General features: G+C 37.6%; 1 non-coding gene across 1 annotated transcript; it reads left to right on the plus strand.

Moving 5' to 3' along the window:
* The first annotated feature begins 17952 nt into the window (after nt 1–17952).
* LOC118621974 lies at nt 17953–18015 on the plus strand. Its single transcript, XR_004957856.1, has one exon. It is a non-coding gene; the product is annotated as a U7 small nuclear RNA (small nuclear RNA).
* Nucleotides 18016–21491: the final 3476 nt, after the last annotated feature.

Raw genomic sequence — 21491 nt, forward strand, 5'->3', positions numbered from 1 at the left:
TTCTGTCTGCTGCCAAAATTAATAATGATCTCTGGATGCTTACTATAGAAATTACAGTCAGAAGGCCCGCGGCATCAGCATCACCTGGAAGCTTGTTAGAAATACAGAACCTTAGGGTGCACCTCAAATATATTTCATGGGAGTTATATTTTAGCAATTTCCCAGGTGACTCCTGTGCACATTAAATCCGAGACAAAATAGTCTTCACTACACTGTCATTTTTTCTTGATAACAAAATTTTGTTGGCACATCTCAAAGTTTTTAGGAACAAACACTTATTTCTTTTTAATTCAAAATTCAAATAACTTATTTTTCTGATTATGAGTATGTATGCCTATTTTAAAATGAAAACATTCACGAATTTATAAAGAAGAAAATAAAATCAATCTCATCTTATTCCTTGAAAATAATCTCTTTGTACAATATAAAATAAATAGCTAAAGAATAACTCTACTTTCACCTTCCAACAGAGACAAATATAAATAAATCATTAATTTAATATGGCTATTTTAGGAGAAATAATAACTGTATTCATAACAGGATATTGTTTAACTTTTTAAAGCATTCTAATAGCTGAAACTTCCAGATGAGATTTTAATAAGGAAATTTTTGAAAGCTCTAAGGAGGGGGATAATTGGAATCCTTTGAGTTTCTGTTCTAAAATATTACACATTCATTTTATTCGACATGATGCTCTCTCCTCCTCGTCTCTTCTCATCCATTGTCCTTATTTGCCTCCTCCTCACGCAGACCACAGGCAGTCAGTGGACAGAAACCATGACGAGGAAGCCTGATAGGATTTGGTACATAAAAATTGGTATATCAAAGCATACCCCAAGAAAACATCAGATATCCAAAACTACAATGTTTAGGAGAAATAAAATAATACTATTTTATATAGTAATGCAAATAAAATAAAATAATAAATATTCCAAGGGACAAAATATGTTTAAAATGTTTTAAATAAAAACAGTAAGCAACAAGAGATAGAGTAAAGAAGAAATCTTTTTGTCCTCAATTATCTATTCATGTACCTATTTACCTATCTATTGGAATGGATGGCTTTAACTTTTCCATCTATCATTCATTACTTCCTTCATTGTTTCTGAGTTAAGCAACAAAACGGAGAAAATGGAGAATACATGTGTGCATATTCTAAAGTGGGGTCCCAAGCATATTAAGGAAGTGTGATAAGCATTGTTTATTCCTACTTCCTAAAAGAGGATTCAGGGGCTTATGGAGAAAAGGTTTTTTTTTTTTTGCAGGAATTTATAAGTATATTTACTACCACCTCAACTACAAAGACAATGTGGTGCCTGGAGAAGGTGTGGGTAAGAAACTCTCTCAGAGAATGGGGAGAGGCAGGGAAAAACAGAGAATGGCATTTCACACTAGTTTGAATGCTTGCTGAGATGTAGGAACTTTTAAAGGTATACTATATTGTTAACAGAAAGATATGTGAAAAAAAAAGGTCTTGAGAGAACTTGGTATGTGATAAGGGGTGGACTGAGCCAGTCAGTAAGGCATGCATTTAGCTGGACGAGGGTGAATGAGGGCTGAAAATCTAAAAAGGGGGACAGTTGTGAATCACCTGTACAAGATGCCTGTCTGCCTGGGTAAAGGGACTGGGTAGAATGAAGCAGAAGCTACAAGAAAGTCCTGGGAAGTAACCAGACTACAACCTGTAAAACTGAGAGCTAACTATAATGAGGATCCTCCTTCCTTACCCCTCAAGACTGAAGAATCTGCTAGAGCACCTTCCATGACAGAGGATGTTTCATAGTTAAGAAAGACTACCAGCTAAGTAAACAAGCCTGCAACTTTCCCTCTAACCTCCCCTCCTCTTCACGTGACCCTAAGGAGAAAGACCCTACGGGGAGATGAAGAGTGAAATGCAGACCCAACACCGTCTTCTGTACTGCTGGCCATTGAGCCAGTCTTCATTTCAGACATGTAGGGCATAAAAAATCTTTAATTTGGTTGTGAGATGAAAATTTTTATTTAGATTAGAGTGATCTTCTGAACACCCTGAAAATGCAACTGTTCAAAGACTCTTCTTAGAGAAGGAAATGACTACAAGTCTATGGAATCAGCTTGAGTTGTGTCTGCAGCCAAAAAAAGGAGACCTAATAAATCATGTTGAAGACATTTGTAAGAGAGAGAAAAAATACTATTTGTTGATTGCACCCTGTTGAGTAAGTTCAGGCAACTCAAAACACTGCCTAAGTAGATGGGATCGTTCACTTACGAATGTATTTTACACAAAGTACTTTGTTTTTTAAAATAAAGAATGCCCAAATCCTCCAGATATATCTCTTACAACAGAATGCAAAATAAGGTATTTTCTGTCTAATATAACCTCCAGGAACTTCAAACACATTAATCCATCAACAAATAGGTATTTACATCCATTCATTTAAATGTATATTGAGTACTGCAAAACACTAGGGCTATAAATATGGGCCAGGAAAGTCTTACATTTCACATTTCACGTAAAAGTTAATGCAACAAAAATGAATATGCATGGCTTGAGCATTTCAATTTGTTAAACCTCATATTTATTGTTTAGAGAGATAACGATTTTTCAACTGCTCTTGCTAACCTCTCCATTAGAGTAAAGTGAGAAATTGAACTTGAGTATTTAAAAAAAAAGTGGAATAGGACTTATTCACTAAAAGAAAGACAAAGTACCATGAATTTCAAAATCAATAAAAACATATTTATTTTACAAAGAGTCATATGAAAATGGGAGGCATTTCAGGCACAGCATATTCACAAAGGTCTGTCAGATTAATGTTATTATACTGATCAGGGAATCAGTATTTAATAGTCTAATTTTCCAGCCTCACCCCCAGCCTGACATATTTACCCTAGCAATAGTGACAGCTTCATGTCTGAGGTCCTTCTGAGGACTCTCTCCCCCTACATCACTACACCTCCGGCACTGCCCTCAGGTTAGGATCTATTGTCCCCTCGATAAAGAGGAGGAAATTCAGACTATTCCTTTTTCTTCTTTCTCCATTCTGCAAAAGTTTTGATCACATATTCTCTTTATTACCATTCCCTTCAATTCTGTACACCCCTCCTTTGACATTAGGTTCAAATGCAATCAAAGTGAAAGGTTAGAGATTCATTTTAAAGCCAAAAGACCTTGGTTTGTATCCTGGGTCTGCTCCTTACTCCTCATGTTAGTGTCAGGACTAAAGAGAAGACTTGTATCCCCACCTCCTAAGTTTTTCTAGCTGGACTAATAATCAAATTAATATAGATAGATTAACAGGAGAAAATGTCCAAAGTTTATTATAGATGTACATGTCAGGGAGGTATCATAAGATATGTCCCCCAAACTCATTGGACAGTTGAGGTTTATATGTCATTATGAACAAAGGAGAAAGGGGGAAGTTCTGAGATTTTAAAGGAAATAGGCAATTCACAGGTAGCCGAGGAAGAGCTGAACACGCATGGCAGGAAAATTCCTGTTAGGCAACCAGAGAAAACAGGACACAGAGTGATCTAGTTCACAGACACCTGTCTACCATATCTAATTCAAATTAGGCTAAGGGGAATGTGCTAAGATTTCCTTCTTGGAGTAGGTTTTTCTATCTGAATCTCTGGGGTGGGAAAGAGGGAAGATTAAATGTTTTTTCTGAGTCTTCTGTTTCTTAATAACCAGCTTAAAAATCAATATCCCAAAAGGATGTTTTACAGTGCCAAAACTTTGATTCCCTTTGTTAGTTATTCGTTTAGTATTCTGAGCTTCATTTTACTTTTCATAGGAAACTTCTCTAAGAGCTGTGAATATAATGTAAAGTATACATTTAAAAAAATACGTTATGGGCTATAATAAAATATGTATAAGCAGCCTGGTTGGTGTGGCTTGGCTCAGTGGATTGAGTGTTGTCCTCCCATGGACTGGGAGGTCCTGGTTCGATTCCCATCAGGGCACATGCCGGGGATTGTGGGCTTGATCCCCAGTAGGGGGCTTGCAGGAAGCAGCCAATGAATGTATCTCTCTCACACTGTTTCTATCCCTCTCTCTAAAAATCAATGAAAAAATATTTTTAAAAATACATATAAACATTTTAAAAATATTTAAGATTAAGTTGGCCAGTTTTCTGCAACACATTGCATCTAAGTGTGTCTTTTCACCAGTATAGTTTTAAATTCTTTTCCTTTCCCACTAGATAATAAATTCCTAGAGAGGAAGATTTGTGCTCACTGATCTCTGTGGCCCAATCCATACCATGGATGTCAGAAAGTTAGTTAAGGAATATTTCAGGTTAAAGGAATAAGGCTAAGATTAGTTCAGTCACAACCATATTAATTGGATGTCTAAAATAAATGTGAAATAAAGTTTCACAATAATTTACAAGTTGCAGTGATGTAGGAATAAGACCTAACTTGTTTACAAGGATGTTTAAGATGCCTAGAAAGAAATGGGTAGGCATTAAGCCAATCTTACATGATATCATTTGATTTTTTAAATAAATGAGATAAAACGTCTGTGTAAAAAAAAAAAATTTAAAGCATACATTTCCCTCCTCCTTATATACTAAGAGATTGGATTTCTCATAAGGGGCTGAATGACCTTACCAGTTTAATTAATGTCTCCGTGATGCTCTTGTTCTAAAGTGGCGGTAAACTCTTCTTTGATCCATTTCATAAGATGTTGAAGATAAAAAGAGTTTACATATGAAACACTTGAATTTTTTTTTTTTTTTTTAGTAAGTTCTCATTTTCAATTCTATGCTCTTTCCACATCTGTGACATTTGAGTTATTGTTTTAATTTGTGTTTCCTTGAGGGCACTGGCCCATGGGTGATCCTCACAGAGGACATTTGTTTTCTGTATGGTTTCTCCCTGGTTTTGGTGAAGCTGCCCAGCAGGGTGCCAGTCCCATAAAGCTGGGTACCTGTCCCTGTGTAGGCAGACCTGTGCTTCTCTTGGGGACACAGCTGCCAGATGTCTTTTCCGTGAAGTATGGCTTTCACTATTTAAACCCCTTTTCCTGATGCGGCCCTTCCCACTCCCTCTCACGCTCCACGGTGGCTGCCATTGTCAAGGTCTATGCGGCAGCTACTCCCAGTGGGTCTCCAAGACTAATTACCCCTCACCGGCCTAGTCCTCTGGGAGGAAGAGCGGTGGGCACTCTCTGTAAGAGGACCATCTGCTGCCGCCACAGCCTGGCTGTTCTTGGCTCCTTTAAGGCACTTCCTAACACTGGCCAAGTACTGTCTAGTCAATAATGAAAGGAACTTCAAAAGGCTCTTGTTTTGTCAGTCTCATTGATCTTGTTTATAGTATTCTCTTGATTTCCACACCTTGATCTTCCAAACTCAGTGGTGCTCTTGGGTCCAGAAGCCCAGTACTTCTGGTGAGGACTGACTGTTCTCCTGGGAGGGTGGATGACACCGCCTCAGAGTCCTCTGCGTACATGGCAGCCAGCAGACATCTCGCATTTCCAGTACTTCCATGGCTCTTGGAACTGGTTTCCAACACAGATTCAAATGTCACTCTATGGTATTGTGGCAGGTTAGTAAGAAGGTAGGGAAATTCCTGGGCAAGGGGAATGAAGAAACTGAGACAAGAAAAGTAAACAAGGTCAAACAGTTTGGGCACCTTACAACCAGCTTGTGAATTGTAAGACCTTATCTTCCTTATCCAAAGACACTTGAGAGCAAATGGTTTATACCCTCCTCCCTAACCGGAAAATACATGCCTTAAATCAGCCTGGCCTGGGACAATAGAGAACAAAGACCCAGTTGATGCCATTTGTAACAGCTAAGCCCAAGGACAGGTGAAGTTGGGGAACAAATAACAAAAACCCCATTAAATCTGGACAGAGTTAAGATAAATGCAAAAGAGTTAAACTGACCAAAGAGTAATCCAAACCTCCCTTATACACTCATTTTGATGCATCAGCATTTTAGAAATGTACCTGATAGCTGATGAATATTCTATTGAAATCATCCCCTAAGATTCTCACCTGCAGAAAAGAAGAAAGGATAAAAAGCTTTCAGGACAAAGACTCAATGCCTCGCTCTAGAGCATGCCCAGCCTTTTCCCAGGCATGAACTTTTTGTGTTTAAGGGTCCCCAGGAGACTTGCAACCAGGGGAGCAGTGGGCAGCGGCAGCTGGAGTGGGCTCACCCTCTGATCCTGTCTCCAAGGCCACTTTTTCTCTGACTTCCCAGTGAGCTAAAGCAGCCCTGCCCTGGCTCACTGCTGCACTGCCACCCTCACTGCCCACGTAGCTAGGCTCTCCCCTGTTGTTTTTCTACCCTAATTTCTTCCTTTGTTTCACTGTCTCTAGTAAAGAGACATATTCACAAACCCATCTGGACTCTTCTTGTAAAATCTTTCCTACACGAAGTCAAGAACCCACACACTACAGGCCGCCGAGGCAGACCCACTCGGGCTGGTCCCTGTTCGGTAACTATTGTTTACAGAACTGGTCAGAAGTGGGGCAGACTACCAAGTTTGTCCTCAAGCCTCTGTGTCTTCCCCATTAACAAGTGTCGACATTGAGAAAAATCAAAACCGATGCTTGTGTTTCATTCCTTTTCAGTATGTTGGGAAATGTCGCCTTTGATAGCCTCCAATTCATTTGCATACCGACTGCTACAGAACCTGCCCAGGTGCTCCACCTGGCCCTTCATCAGCTACGTGAAGCCTCACTTGTGTTTGCAGCTGTAAAATCTCACCCGGAGATTCATGCCCAGGCTTTTGTTGTACTCTGTTCTCTCATACACCTGCTTGGAAAAGCTCTTCAAAAGCTGTGTCAAATATTCTTTAATTTGCTCAATATAAGCAAGGCTGCTCGCTCTCCACTTTTTGTAACTGAAGAAGAATACATCAGAAAGAAATTATTTTCTTTTGAATTACTGTTACAAATATGAAGCAAGCTTAAAGACTGTCGGGGGAGTTACTGGCTGCTTAACAATAGGAACTATGGTCATACAGACACTATATATGGATGGAGACTTTTCTTTTTAATCATGGAAGGGATTTTTTTTTTTAAAGTAGAAACAGTCTTTTCTAATTTCTCTTGACTTTCTCCCCTGGTAGTGCTTTTAGAAGAATTAATGAGATGTGGTCTGAAAATCACTTTGTGCTCCTTTGAGAGGGGCTATGCAAATTTAAGGTAACGGTATAAGGAGTCATTATAGTAAGAGTTAGGTAATTATTTGTAGGACTGAGAAACTTACTCTAACTCATAGCAACCGAAATATTAGTCAAAATTTTGAAATGATTGATGGCAAATTCTAAATGCGAATCATCACTGTTGTCAATAGTCTTGGAAAGCGTCATTAAACAATAGTTCTTTTGCAGAGTTAAGTGTCTTATAAATCTAATCATAGTCATTTTCCCACAGGGGAAAATATAAAACAGTTTGCTTTAGGCACTACTGAAGCATTTCCATGGAGAGCTTTTATTTTACTTTAGTATTCACAGAGGTGTTTCACTACAATTCACAGTCCTCAGGTCGCTTAACTAGCTTTTCAGTGTAATAAACTTAAGGTTATGTTGGGTTAATTTTCCTCTTCGTCCACCTGATCTGCCAAAGCCCCCCTTTTCTCCCCTTTAAAACTGACAGCAAGATGACTGATGACGGCCAACTACAAGTCCCCTTTCTGAATGCATGACCTTTTCTGGAATCCAGTGAGAAATTCAGGGACACAAAGAAATGACTGTAAATTAATAAATGAAATTGTTCAACACTCACTGACCAATTAAGCAAATTATCCTCATGTTCACTTGCTCCTAGAAATCATTTGAAATGGATATTCCTTCAATTATAGAGAAAATGAATTACCTTGCAGGAACCAAAATAAAAGATCCAGTGCCATGAGCTGGGAAGGTCTTTATGAATGGTATGGTCACCTGATGAGCGACAATTCCACATTTAATTAGAAGGATGGGCAATTTATATCTCTCCCTCTGTTCTCTCAATCTATGCCACACTGATAGGGTTTTTAGCTGAGAGAGTTAAATGCTGGGAGAAAGCTCTGCCTTCGACAATTTTATCACATCTCAGTGACAAAGATATAGACAAAGACGCATACAAGTGACAGTGATTTTGCTTTGAGAAGCCATATATCTTATAGCAGAATGTTTCACCTGGAGCTCCAAGCCTGTGGTTTGGCTCACATAACATTATTCAGTATTGTCTTTGGGTCTGTGAGGCAGACAGAGCTAAGTGCAGAGAATTTCTTATCTTCTCAACTTATGCTAGATAATAATGTGTCTTCCTTCATGGTCAAACACGTTCTCACTGGGACAACCTTGAATCTTGGTGCAGTAGGGTAGCCAGAAGACAACACAGGAGAAACCAGAGCTGTTGTTAGCTTTGAGTGGTACAACTTGTAGGCAGGATCTTATGGGTTCCCTACAGGAAGCGCAGGGCACCTCATAGGCACACGTCTCTATCTTGGGCTCCGGACTATTCTCAACATAGTGAGAGATCATAGAGAGTTAAATTTACTTTATCTTCTAGAAAAGTTTGAGTACTTTTGACATATATCTTTAAACCATCCATTAACAAATAGCAATAACACTGGAAAAGAGATGCGCGCAGGTATCTGTTAACAGTGTCGCAGCTTCTCTGCCTCCATCCATCACACCACATTATTTTTATCATTCTACCCCATCAGGTAATTTTTTATTATTGAAATTAAAAACATGTCTCACAATTCAGAGAAGTTATGCAGCACAGTGGGAAAACCATTAAAAAAATCTAAAATGCATTTCTGTTTTAAAATATAATACCTTTAAATAAGCTATAATTCAATAAATTTATTTTAATTCACTTTTAAAAAAATGTGTTTTAAGGCAAGGGCCAGCGAATATTTAATGAAGAAATGCTAGACACATTAAAAGTCAAGAAAAATAAAAAAATGTCCAATATTAATACAATTATTTAATATCATATAAGAACTATTAGAACTATAAGACATTGCAACTAGAAAAGAAAAAGAAATAATATATAAGAAAAGAAAAGTAAAATTTAATTTCTCTCGAATTACATACTTCAAGAATTTTTCTATACAACAGAAACATCCTTCAAGAGTTCTGAGTCTATTCTGTAGAAGTTAATAGTGTCCACATTAAAAGGGTCAAATAGTGTGAGTGAGTTGGATGCACAGGGTCTTGGGACACCGAGGAGTTCACTCTAACTCACACACTCAGTCAAGCTAATGGACTAAAAATTCTTGGAGATCATCAGGATGGCTTTCTAGGTGCTAGGTCACTGTGTTGGTGTCCACCAGCTCCCTGGTACTCACCACGAAATGTATTTTCTCTAATCTATGTCAGGTGCTATGCACTCCTTTCCACTCACCTCTCTTGCTTCACTCATCTTCTTTTGGTTCCCCAAACTGACCCTTCTCTGTTCTGCCTGGAGCCTTTATATACTCTTCCCACTACCTGATGACCAATCAGTCTCTTCCCATCCTCCCCTTATTTAGAAGTTCTCATTATTAAACATACATCCCTGATGTCACCTCCTCAGGAAATCCTAAATCCCTGAGACCAGGTGAGGTGTTCCTTGTTAAAATATTCATAGTATTATACAGGTCTTCTTCATAATAATTATGTGATTTAGAATTAAATTTTGCTGTACTTAATCTTTCAGTATGTCCCTTCCTCCCTACTCTCTCCATCTTTGAGTTCAAGATTGAAAATGGCCACCATTGAAAAACCAGACCTTGCCCATTAACTGTATTATCAGAGGCATATTTAGTGAATGATTGATTTCCATTACTAAAGACTTCTTATTTTTATAAAGCTATTCTTCCCCCAGAAGAGAGTTGCCATCCATATTAATTTCCTTCTCTTCAATCTTTGAATAACTTTTTTGAGTCATTCAAAGAAGTTGGCTTTGAAATGTTTGAAGACAGTTCTCACGCTCTCTGTATTTTCCCTTCATACCAATCAGCGTTCACTCATTGATGAGAAAAGGATTTGTTGAACATCTGCTCAGACTGGCCATAAAGTCCAGAGCTCTTCCTCACTCCTCATGTGACACTAGAGTTTCCAGGCCTTTCAACCCAAAGTCAACAAGAAGAAATCTTCGGAACACAGAGTCTCGAGTCCTTTACTTCCAGGCCATTTTTCATTCCTCCTGTTCTTTTCTTTTCTTTCGTGTGCACGTTAGTCTGCACCAGCTTCTGCAATTGGAGAAACTCACTCTTCAATGTGCTCCTTGATTTTTTTTTATCTCAGTATTGCCCAAATTTGATTCTGTTCTCCCCATGGATGTCCGATGTTTATTAGTGGGCAGATGGTGGCAATCATAAAGAGGCACATAGGGCTCAGTTGCAAGAATTATGGAAATTATGGATGTGGGAAGGAGTATAACGCAAACCTATTAATACTTAGAAATACTTTCCTGCAAGTTCTATGCCCAAAGGAAAGGGAAAACCAATGAAAGCTGGACTATAATATAAAATTCAAGAAGGTATCCTTTTTAAAAGTGAATATTCTGCAAGAGCTATCTTTTCCACATAAAGAGGAAAACAAGTAAAATCTTGAATGGAGAAATTATTATACATACATATAACATGTGCAAAATAAAGAAATAGCTCAAAAAATGAGTAAGAAATGTGTAGGGCCCACATGAAGAAACTCTCAATGGACTATAAAATTAAGAAAAAAAAATGAACAAAATATAGGATAAAAAGAGTGAAAATGACAGGCTGGAAAAAAGCTTAAGATAATTAAAAAACTTAGGAGCAGATTTTAGACAAAATCGAAGCTGAACAGTATTGATGCATCCATAATTACAGTAAATTGTCTTTAGTCAGATATAAAATTTAACATCTCTAAATTTTTGTGGCAGTTGCTCTCCCCAGATTGATGTGTACTTTTTGTTCTGTTTATAGAACATCAAGGGAATCTTTATGAGCATCTTTCTGATCCCGTGCCCCAGGGTCACATCAAAACATTGGCTTTAGAGTGAGGGCTTCAGTAGAACAAGGTAACTTGGAAGATGGGCAGTAGGGCTGGAATATGAAACTTTTCCCCAGACCGGGACTTCATTTTTTTCTTTTGTCCAATCTTGGGACATCTTGGGGGGCTCTTGTAGAGAAAAAACAAGAAATATTTGTCCTAGGGGATGTTAAAAAGCCATCACAGTGCAGTGGACTAACTCCTTCCAGTTCTGACTTGGAGCACAGAGCACGCTAAGGGAGAAGGTTTCAAGGCCAGATTTATGAAGATTTTTGTTTCGCATCAATCATATGGAAAGACCGAAACCAAAACAAAAGAAACCTCCACAACAACAAGTCACAATGTCTCTAAGAGTCTATTCATATTAATCAGCTTCCGTAATATATAAATATATTTTAATGATATGAACACAGTGGGATGTAAACTTAAACTGCTTTATTTTTCTCCATTGTCTTTTTTTTTTATTTTATTATTTTTCATTTTAGAGAGAGAGGAAGTGAGAGGGAGAGAGAGAGATAGAAACATCAATAAGAGAGACCATCAATTGGCCACCTCCTGCATGCCCCCTACTGGGGATTGGGCCCACAACCTGGGCATGTGTCCTGACCGAAAATCGAACCCATAACCTCCTGGTGCATGGGTTGATGCTCAACCACTGAGCCACACCGACTGAACTCTCCATTGTCTTTTCAATTTCACGTTAATAAGACTGCCCTTCCCCTGGTCCAGAATAAGATTTTGGATATGTCCCATATCTTTTCTGATGTATTTTAGTTAAAAGGCCTTTCTCAGTTCCATAAATAAATTACAATGTCAGTAAAGTTTTCTTCATACTGCTATCCCCATTCTTATATGGACAGGAAATTAGAAAACACTACAGCTTATATTACATGTCCTACCTGGGTAATTTACCATTTACCTTTATGACAGGAGTGCTCATAATTTATGATTGATTGATTGATGGATCTCAAAGAGGAGTAGAGGGAAATTGATTAGTTAAATCAATTTTACAGCTGTTTCACCTTAAGACAATGTTAACAGGTTTGTGGCTTAGAGAAGGTATATGAAAGGGGTACTGTTGGACAAAAGCAATGTAAACAATAATTAAAACCAAGTCTTGGTTTAAAAATATTCTTGGCTATAGCCAGTAAAATTCTGGGGGTGGGACTGAGTGGTCAGGGTTGCATGTGGTAAGACCACAGTCAGCTATAGTTCTGTTCGTATCGAGGACACAGAGGAGGAGTCCGTGAGCCGCAGCATCAGAGGCACAAACAGTCAAATCGTGAGAAGACCAATTGTAGGACCATGTGCAGAGCTGAAGATTTCCTCAAGGTGCTCCCTCAGTGTCTTCTCTATCTACTGTCTACCTTGTTCCCCTGAGTTTTGTTGTGTTGTGTTTGTTTGCTTTGAGTTAATGTTGCAAAATCCTAGTTGTCGCCTCCTGGACAAAATATGCCTGCTGGGAAAGAATGTAAGAGCAGGTGCAGAACTATGGCAGCAGCCCCAACGTGGAGTGTGAACGAGTTGGAATCCAAGGACAACCCCAAACCCCATGCGGTCCTGGCCCAGCCTCAGGGAATGTGTCCGCCTGGTGTTCTCTCCAGAAGGATCTCAAGCATTAAATGAGTGTTTGTTGAACTTGCTTTAGCAGGATAATCTTTTTTGTTGTTGTTGTTAATCCTCACCTGAGGATATTTTTTCATTGGATTTTTAAAAAATTTATTTTAAAAATTTAATTAATTTATTTTTGTTACAGATGTTTCTCCTCCCCCTCCATTGACACCCTCTTCCTGTCCCCTGCCCCCACCACAGCATTGTTTTCTATGTTCATTGGTTTTGCTTATATGCATAAATTCTTTGGTTTATCTCTTCCCTCTCCCTACCCCCTCCTCTGAGGTTTGTCAGTCTGAACTCTACTTCCAAGTCTCTGGGTCTATTTTGTTCATCAGCTTATTTTGTTCATTATACTCTACAAATAAGTGAGATCATGTGATACTTGTCTATCCTTGGCTTTTTTCACTTAGCATAATACTCTCCAGGTCCCTCTATATCATCTCGAAGGATAAGAGATCTTTCTTTCTTACAGCTGCATAGTACTCCATTGTGTATATGTACCACAGGTTTTTAATCCATTCATCTATTAATGGGCACTTGGGCTGTTTCCAGATCTTGGCAATTGTAAACAGTGCTGCTATGAACATAGGGGTACCTATATTCTTTCTGATTGGTGTTTCAGGCTTCTTAATGGAAGGGAGAGAGGGGGCAAAAGAGAGAGAGAGAGAGAGAGAATCATTGATGTGACAGAAACACATCAACTGGTTGCTTTCCCACGCTGCTACAGAGCTGGGGATAGAACCTGCAACACAGCAACATGCCCTTGACCGGAATCGAACCTGTTACGTTCAGTGCACAGGCTAATGCTCTATCCACTGGGCCATACTTGCCAGGGCAGAAGCAGAACCTTTTTTGTTCTTACTCAGAACCTCCTTCCTCCACCCCTGTGTGTGATGGGGTAGATGAAGAATTGGGGGGGTGTTAATGTGGGGGAGGTGGAAGGGTTACCTGTTTAAAAAGCCAGAATTTTTTTTTTTTTTTTAACTGAGGGAGAGAACTGAATCACTTAGAATAGTCAAAAGGAGTTTTATTTTAAGAGGCCTTGAGAGTCAAGAAGGGAGAGGGAATGAGGCGTTTGGAAGGAGAAGAGAACTTGGGGGGCGGGAAGTTTTGGGGTCCTGAGCATGAACCGTGGCAGAACATCTTAATACATCTTTATCTGTAAACATAAACAACTAAGAGAAACCCACTACCTATTTGAGGAAAGTCAACACTTGGAGCAAATGGCTCCCTTTGAAACACAACAAATGGCAGAGAGAATATTTTAAGGTCTCATTCGCAATTTTAATGAGTTTTGAGAATTAATGAAAAATATGCTATAATAAAAATATAAAACTGTAAGAGATAGTTCTTGAATATTAAAAAAACACACATAAACTCCTCAAAGTATTATTTTGGGAAATAAACACATCCCAAGAGAGAAACAAAATTTAGAAAAATGGTTAGAGTTAAATATACAGCATTTAAAATTAGATAAAGAAATAGGGATTTTCTTCAAGACTGCATTGAAATATATAAAAGAGAAATAAATTACAAATGACATGAATATACATGAGATCTAATAATCTGAAAATAAAAGGTACAGATGGAATAATTGGTAGAAGACTAGAAAAAAGAATCACAACTAAATGAAAAATAAAATGAAACTTAACTTCTAAAGAATGACTTAGGTTTTTATATTTCAAAGATTTCTTCCTTTTAAATATAACTAGTTTTGTATGTTTATTGATTTATTACTTCATTTATTCATGCAATAATTTATTTAATCAACATTTACTGAGAAGTAATGCTTAAGGTCAGTATAAATGTACAATTTTAAAAAATATAGTTCTTGCCTCCAAGTTTATGCTATTGTGAGGCTGTCATGCAATTATATATTTGGAAGTCTGTGTCTCACAGGTAGGCAGGCACCTAGCTCAATTATGCTAATTTTTGTACCATACCCCATATTGCTATCAGTGGTAAGATTTCTCATCTCCCCCTATTACTCATGGTATATCCCGAGAAAAGGAATTTTCTGATACTTGCACAGGAGGATGAGATATCGTAGAAAGTTTTATTTCTGTGGAATCAAACCCCTCAGTCTAGCTGTTGCTAGACTCAAAGCCAGTGTCCAGAATTTTTGTTTCAAGTTGGACCAGTACAATACAGCATCAGGCAAGCTTAATTTGTGTTCCCCATTGCAGTCCATCAGTTCGTCATGTGGGGTCTGCATGGCCATGGGCCGCACCAGTGAAGGCAAGCAAGCCAAGACAGTGAGCTTTGTGGGATTATACAATGGCCCTGCCCATTATAGCCAATGATCTCTGTTCCCAGGTTTGACTGACAGGCACCCCCAAATTCTCTGCAAATGCTGCTATCTCCCCTTTGTTGGATCCTTTTCACCAGCGATCTGTGGGGAATGGGCCCATGGTTTCCTAGGGAGTGTGAAATTGCAGCTTCCTGGTGAAGCTGCCCAAATAGCCATGCTTGTAATGTCTGGCCTCCCTTTTGCTCCTTTTCTATTGTTAAAAACTAGCTAATTACAACAGTTTCAGTATAATCTCTTCTTTATATTGAAGGCACAATAAGTATATTTTGTTCTTTGTGATTTTGAGAACTAGTTTTATGTGGTTGAGGTTTATCTGCAATGTGTTGACAACCTCATTCCTTATTTTATAATAAGCAATGTTATTCCATTTTCAACATAGCACATATTTCTATTTCAAATAAATTTACATTGAAGAAATAGGTTTTTCACTTATTTTTTATTAATTAAAAATAAATAACTGTCCTCAGTGATCATGACATTTAAGAAAATATTTAAACATGTTTATATTTCTAATTTTATTTCTAATTACATGAATAGCAGCTGAGATCTATCTATCATCTATCTGTATATCTATCTATCTATCTATCTATCTATCTATCTATCTATCTATCATCTATCTATCCATCCATCTATCTATACTGCTCTGCTCTTAAAACTAATTCATATGTGTCTGTTTATTTTCTCAAGAATTGAAACATTTTAATAGGTGTCATGACATTTTTTTTTGACTTCCTGACTTTATAATATGCCTGTATGTCCAACCTATGCTAATCACCACTTTGCAGAGGATAATTCGTTTAGAAATTAACAAGTTCATATGTCATTATCAATGGCCTTAGAGAGTAAATTTTTCTCTGAAAATTTTCAGTTAAGTTCTTAGTGTTTAGTTAGCTTTTCACAAATTTGTACAAGATGTAAAAAATGAAGAGGAAACAAATAACCAAGAAATTTCCACTAAGGCAATCTCTCTACCTGGTATATGTTTGTATTGTAAAATTGATATTTTTACAAATATAAAAATTTTAATACACATTTTAAAATTGTTATATCCATTTATGAACATCAGTTAAAAATATTCTAGATGTGCCTGAAAATTATAAGTATATATTTAATTGCCAAACATACTTTAATTGCCAAAAGTGTTATGAGTCCATTTTATGATTTCTTTAAGCCCGTGGATACACGTTTTTCCTTGTGACAATATACATTCTCTTCTTAAAGAGGTTACTAGCCCAGATTGAAAAATAATTTTAAGTAATATAATATAAATGTGGAAAACTGCATATTTTTAACAGTGTAACTGAAGGAAATGTTGGAATTTTTCAGGATATGCTGACAGCTGTCAAATGGAACCAACATGTATCGGTGATGTCATCCCAAGAAAAGGATATAATTAAAGCTGAAAGTGGGCGGAGGGTGTCAATGGTACAGAAATAGAACTTCTCAGCTGATCTTGAGCACTAAGTATATAATGCAGCTAAATAAATTTTATTAATTTTTATTTATTTGAATGAGTAGATTAGCCATGACTATAGTAATGTAGAATTACTTACACATTAATAGTCATTGAGGAAAAAAATTGAAATGAATGGTGGAATTTATAAATGGAGAAAGTAGCACCATATCATTAAAATGTTAAAATAAAAGTTCAACAGAACTAACTATTAAAGAAAATAATATAACACTGAAGTTAAGTGCATGAACTTCAATGTAAAATTTCAGGTTCAAATCTGGGTTCCTGCACATAGAATAGTGATCTTTGAAATATTACTTCCTTCTTTTTACCTCTATTTTCTCACAGGCAGAATTGAAATACTGATAGGATCTACTTCAAATAATTATAAGAATTGAAAAATAATATTTTAGGGTTTTCAATTTGTACATGGCACATAGGTTTATATAAATTAATCACAGTAAAAAAAAAGTCTATAAATACATAATGTGCAGACATCCACTAGAACAAACTCTTCTAAGTATGATAAGACATAAAATATTAAGTGAAACCATAATCTACAAACTCATATCTGTTATTTCTTTAAGTCAAGATGCTAGGGTAGGTTGTAAAAAGTAGTACTGAGAAGTATTTTGTTTGCAACCAAACTAATCTGGGATTAAATTTAATCTGGGATTAAATCTTTAATATTTGTGAATCCATGGAAAAAATTGCATAAACAATTTAATCTTTTACATTTTCATCTGTAAAGTATGTTATTATTATTATTATTATTTTTATCCTCACCTGAGGACAATTTTCTATTATTTGCTCAGATAGAGAGGGAGGGAGAGAAAGGAAGAGAGAGAGAGAAAAACATTGACGTGAAATAGACAAATCCAGTGGCTGCCACCCGTAGGACCAACCAGGGCCGGGGACAAACTGCAACCGAGGTACGTGCCCTTAGCGGGAACCGAACCCGGGTCTCTCCGGACCGCAGGCCGACGTTCCAACGGCTGAGCCAAACCAGTCAGGGCAAGTATGTTGTTTTTATAAGGCTGTTATCTAAGGAGGCACCTTATGTAACATAGTTCAGTGCATGGTATATTACCTTATGCTCTCAAAAATAATTTTTCTTGAGAAATGAATGTTTAGATTGTTTTGAACCCACCCTCCCACACTCAATATTTTAAAAACATGGACGGAATATATTTTTAAGAATTTATTTCAAGGTGTTAGAAAGTTATTAGTGTTAAAGAAAAATTATTCTGACACTTGTTCTTGCTTAAAAAGATAATGAAAACATTATTAAAGACTATTGCAGGGTTCAGATCTTTGCAAGGGAACTAGAGATTGCACTTAACTCCAAATACAACAAAGTCTCGTGGGAATTTTTAATCAACAGAGCAGATTGAGGGGGTCAGTGGAAGGAACATTACTAAGAGGAGATATCAAGAGTTGGGGGATTGTTGCTAAACTGGCCTAACAAAATTCTTGCTAAAAGTAGGCCACGAACTTATATATCAAATGTGGGGGGTGAGAAGTTGTTCAGATGTCAAAGGTGATTAGGAATCAAGGGTGGGGGATTGGCTTGGGAGGAGTCTTGACTAAGACTTGCTTAGGTAGACTGTAGAAGAAAGAAGCCTAGTGCTTACAGCTCTTTTTGAATTTGTCTAGTAGGTCTTCTGGTTTTTACTGGAAGGCCCTAAAAAAAGAAGAAAAAAAAAAAGAAGCCTAATTAAAAAGAGGGCTCAGAGGAGCTTATATAATGATAAGCAGTAAGAATCTGTTTAGCACAAATAGAGAAGGGGAGAAAACTCAAGAGAAGGAGACCCACCATCTAGTGCCATGATTCTGTTGAAGAGGTTGACAATAAAATAGAAGTTTAGATGACAAGGTGGAAAGTTGAGCAGAGCTTCCAGCAGACCCACGTGAATGGTTTGACAAAAACTGAAGTTTAAGGTCTTCCAATTTCAACTTCAAGAATGAAGGGAACTGGCGAATATCTCAAACTTTTTCTTGGGACCTTGTAGAATGACCTATGTTCAGAATATGTGTGAATTGGAGTGCACTATCCTCTACTAGGAGTGATATCTAGCCTTGACATATGTCATTTTCTGATTGGATTTTGTAACATGTGCCCACTTTTAAGCAGAAATAAGTCCTCTTCTGAAAGACTTCCAGTTTTGGATCTGATGTGCCAGGAGATTACAGGGCAAACTGCCATACTTAAATCTGAAGAAACAGAACACAGATAATCACTGCCAATGTCTGCTTTTAAGATCTGGAGAAGTCACAGGAGGTATAAACTGACAGAAACACTTAAATGGTAACTCAGATGCATTAGTGGAGCTGAAACATGAGAGTAGAAACTATAAGGAGGTATCCTGAGGATAGGAGTACCCCACACATTCATAGATTTTGCCTTCAGGAACCTTACAATCTCCTCCTAGTGAAGAGCCAAGGAAAATCTTCTAGTGGCTCTAACAGGAGGAAGGGAAATGTAATCATTTTGAAATATACCCAGAATGCTCCATATAAAGGTCTCTTCCAGATAAAAAGACTTTTATCAGGTCTTACCTTACGTAGATGGAGAAGCTTTTATTAAGTTCTAGCTCTCTCTAATCTTCTGTGTCATATAAATGGCACGATGGAGCTAAGAAACACTTGTTAAGGCCCAGGGACGAAAGCACACTAAAACACTGAGATATAAAAATAAGATGAGAAAATGCTTCCTTTCTCCCATGCTTTATCACCTCAACAATGTCCCAGTATACTATCAGGGGATTACAGTTTAAAGAGTTTCAAAATACAGGTTCTATTAAAGGAACAAGGAAACACAAAGACAGAAGGGGAGACAAAAATAAGGACACTGGGACATTAGAAAAATTGTAACGTCGTGGGCACCTACAGGTAGAACAAACATGAAAGGATCCCAGCTAAGCCAGATTAACATAATGTCTCACACTAAAGAATTTTTACTTAAATTTCTAGGACCTGATAGGTCATATCCAGATTTTAACAGAATACTGAAAAACATTTTGAAAGATAAGAAAAGAGAGTCTGCAGAGGCAGACAAACATCAGAACCAAACTCAGCTGTTAGACAGATCTTGAATTTATCAGACAGGAAATGCAAAACAACTCTAATTAACATGTTAAGGACACGATGTTAAGGTTAATGAACTAATCTTCACAGATACCTTAAGGTTATGTATATTAAGAAAACATGCAAGAAGAGATGCATAAGGTAGGCTGAGATGTGGAAATGATGGGTTGGGAGAGCTCCTTGTCCCCACTGGTTGCTAGTGGGAATGGGCCACTTGTGATGTCCTGAGAAAAATAAGTTTCTGAGACTTGCATGGGAGAATAAACAATGTTTATTTGCATGGAATTAAATCCCCGAGTTTCCAAGGTCCATTTCCCTTTGTCCTGCCCAGAAGAAGTCCAGGTGTGCCTTTCTTTTTTTTTTTTTTTTGTTTGTCTTTTTTTTTATCCTCACCTGAGGATATTTTTCCATTTTTTGTACAGATAGAGTGGGAGGGAGAGAGAGAGAGAAACATCGACGTGAAGGGACACATCGAGTGGCTGCCACCCGCACAACCAACCAGGGCCGGGGACAAACTGCAACCGAAGTACGTGCCCTTAGCGGGAACCGAACCCGGGTCTCTCTGGACCGCAGGCCGACGCTCTAACCACTGAGCCAAACTGGCCAGGGCCAGGTGTGCCTTTCATAGGGCTAGAATTAAATCCATTGTTCAGAGCTTCCATTCCATGTCTGCACAGTCCAATACAGCATCAGGAGAGCTTAGCTTGTGTCCCCTGCTGCAGCCATCAGTCCATTACGTGTGGGGTCCACAGAGCCACATGGCTATAGAGGGAACATGGACAAATGCCAGAGAAACAAGAGCACCAAGCACCGAGAGCCAAGAGAGCAAACTCCTTTGTTTGGGAGATTATATATCCCCCAATTTTTTCAAGCTTCTAGTGGCTCCACTCCCTCTGGCCAATAAGACATGTTCCCAGGTTTGACTGACAGGCACCTTCCCTATGAAACCCCAACTTCACTGCACATGTGCCCATTCTCCGCTTTGTCCAGTCCCTTCCCTCAGTGGTCTGCAGGTAGTGCACTGGTGGTTTCCCAGGGAATGTGAAATTGCAGCTTCCTTGTGAAGCTGCCCAAATGATAATGCCTGTAATGCCTGACCTCTTTTGCTCCTTCCCCATTATTGATAACTAGCTAATTACAACAGCATCAGAAACTCGGAGAATCATAAGAATTGCTAGAAATAAAAATACAGTAACAGAATTGAAGGATGTCTCATATGGGTTCTTTAGTAGGTTGAGCATGGGCAAGAAAAGAGTCAATGAACTTGGAAACATGTCAATAGAAACATCCCAAGATGAAATGCAAGAGAAAGGAGTATAATTTAGTTGTAAATGTATATTGCAAAGACTGAGGCAACTACTTACTATAACATATGTTTAAAGTGTAATTAAATAACTACAAGAGGAAAGAATCTAATAATATAAAATGCTTACTTAAAACTAGAGAAGGCGAAAGGGAAGAAAAAAATGAAAAAAATTAAAAGCAATAAATAGAAAACAGTTACAAACATAGTAGATATTAATACATTATATCAACAATTACTTTGTATGTGAATGATCTACAAACACTGATAAAAGATAGAGGTTGTCAGGAAGGGGGATGGAGTATGTGGGACCCAACTGTATGTTATATACAAGAAACTATTCTAAATATAAAAAATTGGATAAGTAAAAAGATATACTATTTTAATACTAATCAAAAGAAAGCTGGAGTAGCTATATTAATTTAAGACAAAACAGACTTCAAACAAGGAAAATTATCAGGGATAAAGAGGAGCATTAGATAATGATAATGCAATCAATTGCCTAAGAAGACATAAAAATCTTTAATTTGTATGTACCTAACAACACAGTGACAAATATATGTGAGGCAAAAACTGATAGAATTACAAGGAGAAAAAGACAAACCATATTACAGTTAGTGACTTCAGCACTTCCCTATCAGTAAATGCTAGATCAAACAGGCAGAAAATCAGTAAGGATATAGTTTACCTGAATAGCACTATAAATCACCTTAATCTAATTAACATTTATAGACTATTCCATCTAACAAGAGCAGAATATACATTCTTCCCAA

This window comes from Molossus molossus, unplaced genomic scaffold (assembly GCF_014108415.1).
Source record: "Molossus molossus isolate mMolMol1 unplaced genomic scaffold, mMolMol1.p scaffold_m16_p_1, whole genome shotgun sequence".
NCBI lineage: Eukaryota > Metazoa > Chordata > Mammalia > Chiroptera > Molossidae > Molossus > Molossus molossus.